Raw genomic sequence first — 12,971 nt, 5'->3', positions numbered from 1 at the left:
TAGTAGGCACAGCATGTAATTCTTTCATCATTATTTTCTGCTGGTGTTTCAATTTACTCAATTCGTACAGAGTGATATTAGCCCTAGTCTTCTTCATGTCATCAATGATGTTATATTCCATTTCATCCGACACTATTAGTGTTCTTGATGGAGGCGTTTGATCAGATTGGACTGGGCTAAGCTGGGTCGCTTTAGCAGTTGTCTTTTTTGTTGCAACCTTTTCTTTTGTTGCAGGGTTTGCGCCCTTTTGTTTTGGGGTAGTTAGGGGAGGATCAAGTTGATTTTTGCTTCTCGTGCTAACAGAAAATGCTTCTTGATCCTCTTCTTGTGGGAGGATGAAGTCCCACATTCCTTGTAGTTCTACGACCTCTTCCTCGTCGGTCTGCCCTTCAGTGGTATTCTCTTCTTCTTCGTCTTCTTCATATTAAACATTTGAGACAACACTAGGTGGTCTTACCTCCATGGGAGGATTTCTTTTAAAACTCCTAAAGGGCTTTTTCGAAGAAGTCTCTGCTACTTGTTTCTTAATATCAATCATCTCATTGGACATGGCTTTCAACACTTTTTGTAATCCTTCCAAATCGAAAGGGTCTTTCGTTTGCTTCTTCTTGGTGTCTTCTTTGAAAGAGATCTTCTTAGATTTGTGTTCTTCTATAGCAGATCTCTTTTCTAGGGCTACCACACGTTTTTCTACTGCTAACGCTTCTGTCAAGTTGTCGACTAAGGTGGTCTTGTTTGCCCTATCTACGAAGATAGCCAAGTTTGGAGGTAAAGCCGTGATGTACCATTCACATCTTACTTCCTCGCTGGGTTGTGAGGCAGCGGGGATTTTGTTGAGGATCTTATTGAACCGTAAGTTAAAATATTTAATGGGTTCTCTAGCCTCAGCCTTAAGATTAGATAGGTCATTGATCAATGTCACCGTGGATCTATCATCACCAAACTTGGTGAGGAACTGACTTTGAAAAATGTCCCAACTTGTGATGGATCCGGAAGGTAATGAAAAGTACCACGACCCGGCTGTTCCTTGCATTGTATAAGGGAAAAGCCGGACAACAGCGTCTTCGTTAGTGACTCCGTTGAGATTAACAGAAAGCATGAAATTATTGATATGTTCCTCGGCTAGCATGCCTGCTTCCGGATTGAATTTAGGCAGCCATTTCTCAGGATGGGCCGGTATATGGCTCAGGGGTGGAGGCATTAAAACCGCCCCAGGATTGTTCCATGGAGACTAGGCCATCATTGAGCTGCTAGTTAATGGAAGTGCAAAAGATGATCCCTGATGCTGAGAAGATGAAGATATTAAGATCTTTTATGTTTGAAGACGAAGGTTTGTAGAAGATGGGTGAGTGAGTTGGAATGAAAGAGTGGGTGGTTGACTTCGCGGTGAGGGAGTTGGTATGGACGAAGTGGATGAAGGAATCTGACTGTCAGACTCTGGTGGTGTTTTCCTTGCTCTTTTCCTTGTAGGGAGAGGGAGTTCACTTGGTTGTATGCCAAATTTTTCACTCTTTAATCTGGTAAGGGGATTAGCAGGGTTGTACTGCGAAGTCACGCTACTTTTAGATTTATCAGACTTCTGGTTAAAAATAGGGAATCCCTAGAGTTTACGAATCAAAGTTTGAATTTCAGGGGGTTCAATGATAGATTGGTCTGATATATTCGAATATGTAGCAGTGGTAGATACTCGAGCGACTTCAAATTCCGGGTTTAACCGTGTTGGAGAAGTCGAGGGAGTTGATGAGGGTGTATTACTCTCAGAATGGTATTTAGATGTTGCTTTAGGTGCCATTCATAGTTCGTGCCCTCCTTCTAGCGCCAAATATGTTGAGGGCCCTGAAATCGGGTCAACAACAAGGGGGATACCCACCCAGTCGGGAACCTGGTTGGCGGCTCCATGCTCGTTTGGTGTAGCGGGTCCGACTGGAGATAACGGGACCAGCTTCCTGATCTAAGGGGTGTGTGTGTGTAGAGTTTGGTGATGTGTGTGTGTGTAGAATATGATAATGAAAATCTGGAATTATGTCTAAGCTAATTTAATTCTAAACTCTGAGACTAAATTTTATACTACTTTAATCTATCAAGAACAACACATCTAATCTACGCTAACCCGGGATAGAACTTTTTCCATTATGCGATCTAGAAAGATTTCACACAATAACTGGTAATGAAGATTATTCAGCTATTATGAGAATATAAATCAATTAAGATGAAAAATCCTGCATAAAAAGTTAAGCAAAACGGTTGTGAACAGCATATCGCATAATCAGTTATTCATGTATTAAGCACAAATCAATGACTCCACCGTACAAAAGTGCCAAATGGTAGTCCACTCATTCATACATTAACATATAAACAACATCAGCTGTATATTACTCTAAGAATGCAAGCAGAAACTCGTCAAGAGATAAAAGTACCATTTATGACTGATTTTATACTCACAGACCTTAAGCAATAACGATCTATTTCTACTTACCTCTAATGCCTACTAAGAGTACAGAAGTGCAACATCAGTAGCAGGTATTAAAATGCAAACATAAATAAATCTTGATCCGTCCATTCATCAAAAACCCCCTCCGAGGGTGCAAAAGTGCATGTTCTGAGGACAAGTTTTTTGACAAATTTCCAGACCCTTCTCCAATGCAACGAGAAGGGTTAAATACTACTAACAGGCTATTTTTAATTACACGAATTTAGGGAACAGCTTCAAATGACCGCCCTTTTACTAAAACAAATTTATTTCTAAAAACTGAATCTAATTTCTAACCATTTTTGTATCTGCTCCTTAGTGCTGTAAGAGATGCGCTGTTTGCCGTGAAAGAGTCGGCTGCTTGTCCTTTCCTTTAGTTCGAGCTTGAAAATTAGAAATAACAAGAGCTGGCACCTCTTTCTGACAAACTAGAAGATATTTTTGAAAGTGTTCTTCTGGAGGAGTGTCTTCACGGCGTGTATACTTAGTACAAGTCAGATTTCTTTCAAACTGATTGTGTTGTTGCTATTTCGGTTTCCAGCCGTGCGAATGACTCAATGAGCTAGGGATTTTGTTGCCTGAACGATTTTCTCAATTGAAACTTGTTTCCATTCTTTGTTCCAGGCTTTTCTGAGACGTCTTTCCCCTTAAGCGTTTTTCTTTTTGCTTTACCCAATTTGGGACTCAGGATCTTTCATAAACGCTTTGCTTTTTTGCGCCTTTGACTCTGAGTCCTAGATAGCCTATTTCCATCAGCATTTGTTGAGTGATACTCTGGAATCCTCGGTCCTGCTATATGCGGTATCCATCTGCGAAGTCATCTCCTCTCTATTCTTCTAGCTCTGGCGCTTTTCCTTAGATGTTTCCTGCATATAGATCTATATCAGTTTGCTGACTTATAGTTCACGTAAATGAAAAGAGACAGAAGAAAAGATTGACATGAAAGCAATTAAGTTCTAATGAATGCATAATCATGTCACCCATTATGACTTGACTCTTCGAAAAATGCAACATAATCATCTTTGGATACACAGGCGTACAATCATTAGTTTCCCGTAAGGTGCGCGCCTAATTTTGGGTTCACAGATCATGCCGAAGAATGGCTGCGACGAATGGCTTCTGCGATTTGCATCGCAGCATCGAAGATTGCGATGTAAATAAGTGGTATCACAACAATTGATGGTCTCATTCGTCGCGAACCATAGATCGCAGGTCGCAGCTTTGCATGGTCGCAAATCGCATATCGCAAGATCGCAAGGTCGCAGCTTTGCATGGTCGCAAATCGCATATCGCAAGATCGCAAGGTCGCAAGTTTTTTCGCTTTGTCACTTTGTGCTGCTTATGCGACATTACGACGTGCGACGTCGCATATCGACCGTTGGCGGTTCTTTAGGTTTTCCCCTTTGGAGCGCTTTTAATGCACGCAGTGCGATGAGTTCTCGCGTCGCTCCCTTTCAGTTTATTTATGCGCTTTGGAAGAGCGCCTCTTTTTCCTTTGCGATGCGATATAGCTCTTAGGGAGTTAATACAAAAGATTTTTCAAACAAAAATATTTTTTGGATTTTTTGGTTAAGGGTCCCCCTTTGCTTGATGTTATTACTAATATCAAACAAAGAGGGGGGTTGTTGGTGACCATGGCAAGTTCCAATTTACAAGGTGCTGAATTGAATTATTTAGATGTGGAAAAACAATCTTATGTTGTTTTTAAAGAAATTAAATACTTCAGACCTTTTTTACTCAAAACACATACCAAGATCATAGTACCGTTTCCAGCGGTAAGAAATCTTCTAGTACAGAAGGATGTGGGTGAGAAAAGGGCTAATTGGGTTACTGCCTTACAAGAATATGATGTAGAAATCAAACCAGCAAGTATTGTAAAAGGCCAAGGCTTCTACAAACTGCTGGCAGGAGCATCGCTAATGCCTAAAAATCCATCTGAAGAGGTACAAGTGTATGAGGTAACCCTAAACAATGTTGAGTCATTATACGCTGATATTATTTATTATTTAAAGAATGGATATGCTCCTCCAAATCTTGATCACACCAAGAAAAGAGCCCTGAGGTTAAAAGCCAAACAATATCAACTTGTAAATGACGTTCTTTTCAGAATAAATTATGATTCTGTTCTACTTAGATGCCTTGAGAAAACTGAAGCTGAAAAAGTCTTGTAGGAATCCACGACGGGCCAACAGGTGGACACTACGCTGGAGATGCAACTGCTCATAAGATCTTACGCGCATGCTATTACTAGCCCACGTTATTTAAAGATGCACATAACTACGTAAGGAAATGTGAAGTCTACCAAACTGCTGCTGGAAGACAAACGAAACCATCCTTACCGCTGCAACTAGTTACCATCAAACAACCTTTCGATCAGTGGGGATTGGACATAATAGGCAAGATCGTTCCTCACTCTTATAAACAACATAGGTACATCCTTACAACAACAGATTACTTTACCAAATCGGTAGAAGCAGTTCCACTCAAGACGGCTAACGCTGAAAATATCATTGAATTCATAGATCAGTTCATAATCACTAGGTTTGGATTACCTTCCACTCTAATGTTTGATAATGCATCATACTTTTCTAGAAACCAAATGACTGAGTTTGCACTCAAAATAGGTTTCAAACTTAAATATTCTGCCAATTACTGTCCGCGGGGAAATGGTTTAGCTGAGTCCCCAAATAAGAAGTTAATCAGAATTATCAAATTAACCATTGACCAAAATCATAAGAATTGGCATAAGTCTTTAATATATGCTTTATGGGCAGATTGAATAATGCAGAAAGCCTCTATCGGCACTTCTCCCTTTAATTTAGTTTATGGGAAAGAAGTAGTTCTTCCAACACACCTGGCAATTCCCTATTTAGCCTTAGTTCAGTACATTGATGAAGTACCAACTTCTTATTTACAAATTAGGCAGCTGGAATTAATTAAATTAGAAGAACAATGAGAACGGGTTAAAGTAAATCACGCTCATCATCAAGCATTGGTGAAAGCCTCTTTTGATTCCAATATGGCATCTAGAAAAGATTTTCAGATAGGAGATTTAGTTTTAAAATGGGACAAGGCTCATGAGGAAAAGGGAAAACATACAAAATTTCAAAGAATGTGGCTTGGTCCTTTTCAAATTGTAGAAGTCATAGGTCCATCGACCTTCATGTTACAAGATTTAACAGGGAAGAGAGATTCTCTACCTGCTAATGGTCAAATTCTCAAGAAATATTTTGCATAGAAGATCAGTCTTCTATTTTTGTAGAGTAGTTGTTTTTCTTTTCATAATAAAACGAGTTGTGAATGGTTACTTTTGGCATTTATGAAAAAGATGCCAATTCTCTTTTAAATTTTGATCTTTCGCTCGTATAAATAGCAAATCTTTTGGAAAATTGATCTTTATTATTGAAAGATACAGTTAAAAACTCTAGCCTAGATATGATACTAGTTTCAACTTCATAAAATTTGATGAAAACAACCTTTAGTGAGAAATTGTTTTATATCAGTGCAATGAAACGTATCAAAAACAAAATAAAGATTCTCTGTAGAATGGCTATTTCCAAAAAACTCTACTATTGTCGTCTAGAGCTATCTTAAGGAAACAATGACTTCCTCCCTACTAAGGAAATCACAACTTTCAGAGGAACAATCCAAGGATACACTTTATCTTAAAGAGTGAGAGGTCTCATCACGAGTCGGCTTATCATAATCACAGATATTATAACTTGCTGACTTTGCCAATATTGCATACCACAACAGGGCAAAGACTCAATATTGTTGCAATCAAAAGGCAAGGGGTCTCATCATGAGCCAACTTATTGAGTAAAGTTATAAATCAGTGAATGACGGTGTCATAAATTGGCTACCAAACCAAGACATTGCTCTTTAAGAATAAAAAAGAAAATTAAAGCAATAAGTGTGGATGTGGATTCTTCTTTGGGAATTGTAAGTTTCTTTAAGTAGGATAAAGGATCATTGTTGGGTAAGAGGCAACCCTGTCGAGGCTATAAACACCTATTAGCAACAGAGGCTCTACCTACGACAAATGAGCATATTTAAAACTGGTTTACAGAGAAGACTTTGTTTTATCTTTACAAACCAAGTAATGACTGATGTAAATACAAGGACTAGCTTGAGGCAACGAATAATCAAAGTTGAAAATAGTTGAAACAAAATGTCATTGACAGGTTAGAATATAATGTACTTTATCTTTCTATAATAAAGTTTAACTTTCTGGAAAATTTTCTCTTTTGGAAGTTTTGAAAATTCAAAAAACAGCAGAGATAACTGGTTCTTCCAAGTGAATCACCAATTGTTGTGGCCATCAACAACCCCCCTTCTTATTTAGTGTTATTACAAATACTAAATAAGTGGGGACCCTTAGTTAAAAATCTAAGAAATCAAAGTAGTGGTTAAATTTCTTTTTTAAATAAAATTACCATCATAAGCTTAGGAAACCTCCCTTGGAAAATCTAAAAAAGCTAAGTTTCATGATAAGGTAAAATGCAAATCTTTCCTTAGGAAATATCACATCGCATAAGATAGCGGGATGCCACCTTACAAGCACAATTCCAACATTTTTGAGATTGCAATATGCAATAATAAATAGATATCGCATTGCATTCAGCACAACTCACATTGAAACAATTCAATTTGTCGATATGCGATGACACCGATCGCCAGATCGCATTTCGCAGAAAATAGGTTAACAACGATTGTCATGCATAACACTCTGCGATTTGCGATATTGTGATATTGCGATTTCATGATATAGCGATACAACGATAATATGATAATGCGATGTCATGAGTCACTAACTTTGTGATTCTGCGATGTTGCGATGTTGTGATCTGCGATGTTGTGAAGAAAATCGCAAAACCGCTCCATCGCAGATCTTTCGAGCACACTATTCAAGAAAAGTATTTTCCGTAAGCTGACACCTGGTTATGCGCTTTAATGCTAATAAATGAGTTAGTTTTCAGTTATTAATGGAATATGGGTGCATTCTTTTCAAAGAATCATTTCACGTAAGGTGGTATACTTGGTATGTCTGCGGCATTTAAAACTTTCCAATCACCCTTCCTTGTCATTCATGCTCACCTCATTTGTGAATTGCAGGAACGGAGAAGAGAGGCCAATACAAAGCAATACAGAGGATAAAATGGGAAAGAAAATCAAAGCCCTGAGCACTGAAGAAAAGGAAATGGCACCCTTGTATACAGACACGGCCTGTAACAGAGACACGGGAATAGCTACGTGGGATGGCATGTATAATCTGCTCAAAGAGGACAATCCTAGACTAATGGATGTAGTTGCTACTGCGGGCTCAAATGGTTCTTCTGAAGCATCCCTTACAAAGCTAGCTTGCTCATTCTTACACCGGATAGTAGCAAGGCCAAAAATCCTCCCACACATGGACATGGTCAAGTGGATACTGGATAGTGCAGAAATTAGAAATAGACAGTTTAAAACTCAGGGTCAAAAGCTTACGGAACTGTTATGTTTACAAATATTGAACTTTATATCTACTGGAAGGCGAAAATCGCATCAAGGAAACCCGGATTAAGAAACGGAGGCAGGTTCCGATGCGCGATTAGTGCCTAGCGCTAATCGCGCATCGCTGATAAAAATTTCTAGAAAAGGAAAGCTACTGGTTGCCCAGTCACCTGCAAGTCCCGAAAATCACAAGAAAGTAATGCTACAGGCAGATTGGAAGTAGAGAGCTCAAGAAAAGGCAAAAGCAATCCAAGGGTTAACCAAGTTGAACTGGGATTATTACTGGGCATACTTGGTAAAGCCACATAGCCAGTGGATGACTGCTAAGTGTATCATTAATTTGGCCAAAAAAATGGCGCTAACTCTTGTCGATTCTGTTTTCACAGCTCAGCTAAAAGTGGAAGTCATCCAGTCGACTCTTCTCAAAGAGATGCTGCATGCTTGCAATTTCAAGGAGAAAATACAAAAGTAGTTCAATTTTAGATTCAATTTTAACTTTAATTTTGTTTTATTTTCCTGAAAAGAGGACGGTCATTTAAACCGCATCCTATATTTTTGTAATAATTTATTTTTAGAATTAGTTAGTAGTATTTAAACCCTTCCCATGCATTTAGAGAAGGGTCCTGAAATTTATCAAAAACTTGTCCCCAGAACATGCACTTTTATACCCTCTGAGGAGGTTTTGATAAATGAATGGAATAGGATTTATTAATGTTTGCATTTGATATCTGCTACTGATGTTTCACTTTTGTACTCTTAGTGGATATTTGATCAAGGAGAAATAAATCGTTATCGCTTGAAGCTCATGAGTAGGACTAGTTATAAATGGTATTTCTATCTCTTAACTATTTCTGCCTTGTGTTAGAGTGATTTCCAATTCAGTTATTTATATATTAATGTATGAATGCTTGAGTTATCATTTGGCACTTTTGTACGGTGATAGCTATTTATTTATGCTTAGTGTATGAATAGCTCATTATGCGATATGTTTTTCACAACTGTTTTGTCTAACTTTTTATACGAAGTGGTTCATCTTTGTTGAATTCTTTTCTCATAATAGCTGAATGATCTTTATTACTAGTTGTTGCTTGAAATCATTTTAGATCGCATAGAAGAAATATCACACCCCAGGCTAGCGTAGATTTACATATTTATGTTTATTAGAATATATTTTCCTTATTATCAGATTAGAATTAAAGTAGAAGTATTCCATTTAGAAACTGTTAGAAACAGAAATATTCATCTTTCTCACACACACATGGAAATTGGGAAACTGGTCCCATATCTCCAGTCAGACCCGCTATACCAAATGGAAAAGGAGCTGCAAACCAAGGTCCGGAGTGGGCAGGTATCCCCCTTATTGTAGACCTGATTTTCGGGGCTTCAACCCCAAGGAAAACAGAGATACCGAAAAAGTGCGAGACTAGTGTGCCTAACTATTTTGGCTTCCTCATGGAGATCTTAGAAACGAGGTATTATGAAAGTCAAACAGAGATCATATGCCAAATTTATGACCTTAGGAAGTTGAGGGTCCAAGTTACTCTTTTATACAAACACATTTTGTACATAGTACCTATAGTTTATAAATACCTATATGATTGTTAGTTCAATAAGCTCACCAGAGAACCATAAATGACATAATGAAAAAGCTAAATATTCAATTTCAACTCAAAACTTGACTTAGACTGACCAAAACATACTAGGCATTTCGTCAAACACATTATGAACATGTAATCTACAAATCATAAATACATATATGAACATAGGGAGTTGATACTTATCCGAGAATCATCAAGAGGTTATAATGCCCTCTCACACTGGCTGCAATAACATCTATTAGGTCATGCATTCAATAACCATTCATTTACCAATCAAAATGTGTTAAGATCCATAACTAGAATCTATCATTAAACCATGTTTATAACCAAAATATAACCCAAATAATAGAAATTATAGAACAACCATCAAATCCAAATAATAACAGGTATAAATGCACATGAGATACAAGAGGAAAAGATCTCTAATTAAAATATTCAAATCCAACCACCTTAGGGACTTCCACATACCACCCGACCATAGATTGGGCTAAACCAAATATATCTTTCAGCCAATCACCCACATGCCATACACCAAGCATGAATGTGGGATATCATCGAATAAACCAACCAAAACCAAACCAGTAATTCGAGAGGCCAAACCACCTCAACCCTCAAACAAGGATTCCACCTCAAGGTCAGACATTACTAACCATCACCAGATAGATCTCTACCCAAGCTGTCCAGGGCTCTACAACGTTTTTTTAGACCCAACACGAGGACTAGTAACTTAACCCACGACTACCATAGGTCTGTAGAGTGTTTTTCCAACCAAGCCTCTAGGAGTAGCAACTCAATATACTAAGGGCTCAAATATTTTTTTTAGTCAAGGCTTCAAGGACTAGTAACTCAACCCAAGTTGTTCCAAGGCTTGCAAAGAATTTATCTAACCAAGGCTCCAGGAACTACTAACTCAACCCAAAATTATAACAAACATGAGAGCCAATCAGACAATGAATTGGAAAACTCACAACATCATGGCTATATGGGAAATGGAAAGGCTAGGCAAAATCACAATCAATCCAAGCAATCCTCCATGAAAAAGACAAATCATAATCAACTAGCCACATGCATATATGATGCATGAGAAAGGTAAGAAGAAAATCAAACGTGCAACTTGGTACCTGCAAAAAATACACATCATAGTTGTTGATCCTACTATCCCCTTGCCCTTTCCTTCTTTTTCATTTCCTTCTTTCTCCAAATCCAAAGTATTCCATAATGATCCAAGAAAATCTAAGTGTGCAAGAGTGTGAGAGAGAGAGAATAGAAGAGAGCTCCAAGCTAAAACTAACGAAAGGTCATGAACTAATCCTCAAAAGCCTTTTTATCATTGAGGCCTCTAATTTTCCTTTCCTTCAATTTTCCTCACATGTAATTTTGTGACCTTTCACCTTCCTTTTCTCCTATTTTCCTTTATTTCATAAATAAACAACTAATAAATGCCTCTTTTTGTTTTCCATTTCCTTTGCCAATATCCATAGCCATAAATTAAGCACAAGTGATACCCATCATTATGTTTTTGCTCAACATTCGGCTTCGAATATATGTGACGTGACCTTTGTCTTATTTTTCCTTTATTAAATTTATTTCATGAATTCTTAACCAAGATTGTTATGAAACCCTCCCCTTGGGGGAACATTGTCCTCAGTATTCAATGAAACTTATAAACAAAAAACACATGCTTCCCATGGAGATTTATAACACAGCTTGATGTACCATTTACGTAATATCCATTTGCTGAAAATAAAAGCCAACATATCATGAACACCATTCCACTTATTGGAGCTTTATAACACAACTCAATGTGGTATTTACAACATACATATGCATACAGACATAACCAAAACACAACATAAAAAAACATATCAAAGGACATCCACTCAACCAACAAACAAAGACGGATACATAGATTGCATCTGATGAGTCATCTCCCATGTAGCTTCATTGGGCTTAAAGTGCTTCCACTAACTTTAACTCGCTCGATTATTCGATTATGGAGCATGAGCATCTTTTGCTGCAAAATGAAATGAGGTTTTGGCTGGAATTCTCCTTCTAGTTCCACCTACAATATATACCAATCAATCATATGATCAAAATCTTTAACATACTTCTCAAGCAATGACACATGTAAAACATCATGGACTTTCACTGTTAGAGGTAGTGCAAGTTAGTAGGATACTAGTCCAATTCTCTCAAAAATCTTGAAAGCCCCATAATACCGAGGTGCCAACTTGGCACATGATCCAATCCTCAAGGAGCTCTTCTTGGGATTAATACGTAAGTACACCTGTTCCCCAACATGAAACTCCTTAAACACCATGTGTTGATTTACATAAATCTTTTGCATATCATGTGATGCCTTTATATTCTTCTTAATATTTCGCATTTCTTGTTCCTTATCTGCCAACATGTCTAGTCCAATCAACACCGTATTCACTGGATCAATCCAACTGATAAAAGTATTAAAACACCGCCCATAAAGTGCCTCAAATGAACTCATCCTCAAATATTCATGATAACCATTATTATATGAAAAATCCACCAGTGGAACATACTCTTCCTACTTTTGCTACTGATGCATGACATACATTCTCAACATGTCCTCCAAAATCCTTTTGACCCTCTCTATCTATCCATCTATCTGTAGATGATAATTTGTACTCAAGATGAACTCTATTCCCAAACCTACAAATAACTCTTTCCAAAACTTGGAAGTGAACTTGGCACCTCTTTCTGACACAATCATCATGGGAATACCATGTAACCTCACTATATCCTTGATGAAGACCTATGCTACCTCACTAGCTAAATACATATATTTCACTGGAATGAAGTGAGCTACTTTTTTCAACCTGTTAACCAAAACCATAATAATATAATCATGTTGTCTATATGACCTCAGAAAACCTGTAATGAAGTCCATTGAAATGACCTCTCATTTCCACTATGGAATCAGAATCGACTGCAGTAATCCACATGTATTCTTACTCTCTACTTTTACCCGTCGACAATCCAAACATCCTTCAACAAATGCTGCCACCTCTTTCTTCAAATTCCACCAATGGTAGAACTTCTTAACCATTGTCAATGTCTTTTGAAATCCCGAGTGACCTAAATATATTTTAACATGAAATTCCCTCAAGAAAAGCTTCTTGAGCTCACTGTTGTCTAGCACATAGATCCTATCCGTAAATATGACCAAACCATATACCAGGAGATGATAGTCCACATCTTGTTCACTTGTACCATGTTGCTGTAACATGTGCTAAAGATGATGGTACATGTCACCATTTTTTCCTACCTGCAAGATTCCATCATGTAAATCTATCCCATATGAACTCATATCTTCTATGTGATTTACCTACACTCTTCTACTAAGATAATATATAACCCTGTTCTCTTTTCCCTTA

The sequence above is a fragment of the Pinus tabuliformis genome, chromosome 5_2 (genome assembly GCF_031772625.1).
Source record: "Pinus tabuliformis cultivar Carrire ecotype Pingquan chromosome 5_2, CPIR1, whole genome shotgun sequence".
Classification (NCBI taxonomy): Eukaryota; Viridiplantae; Streptophyta; class Pinopsida; order Pinales; family Pinaceae; genus Pinus; species Pinus tabuliformis.
Note: the sequence above shows the minus strand (reverse complement) of the source record.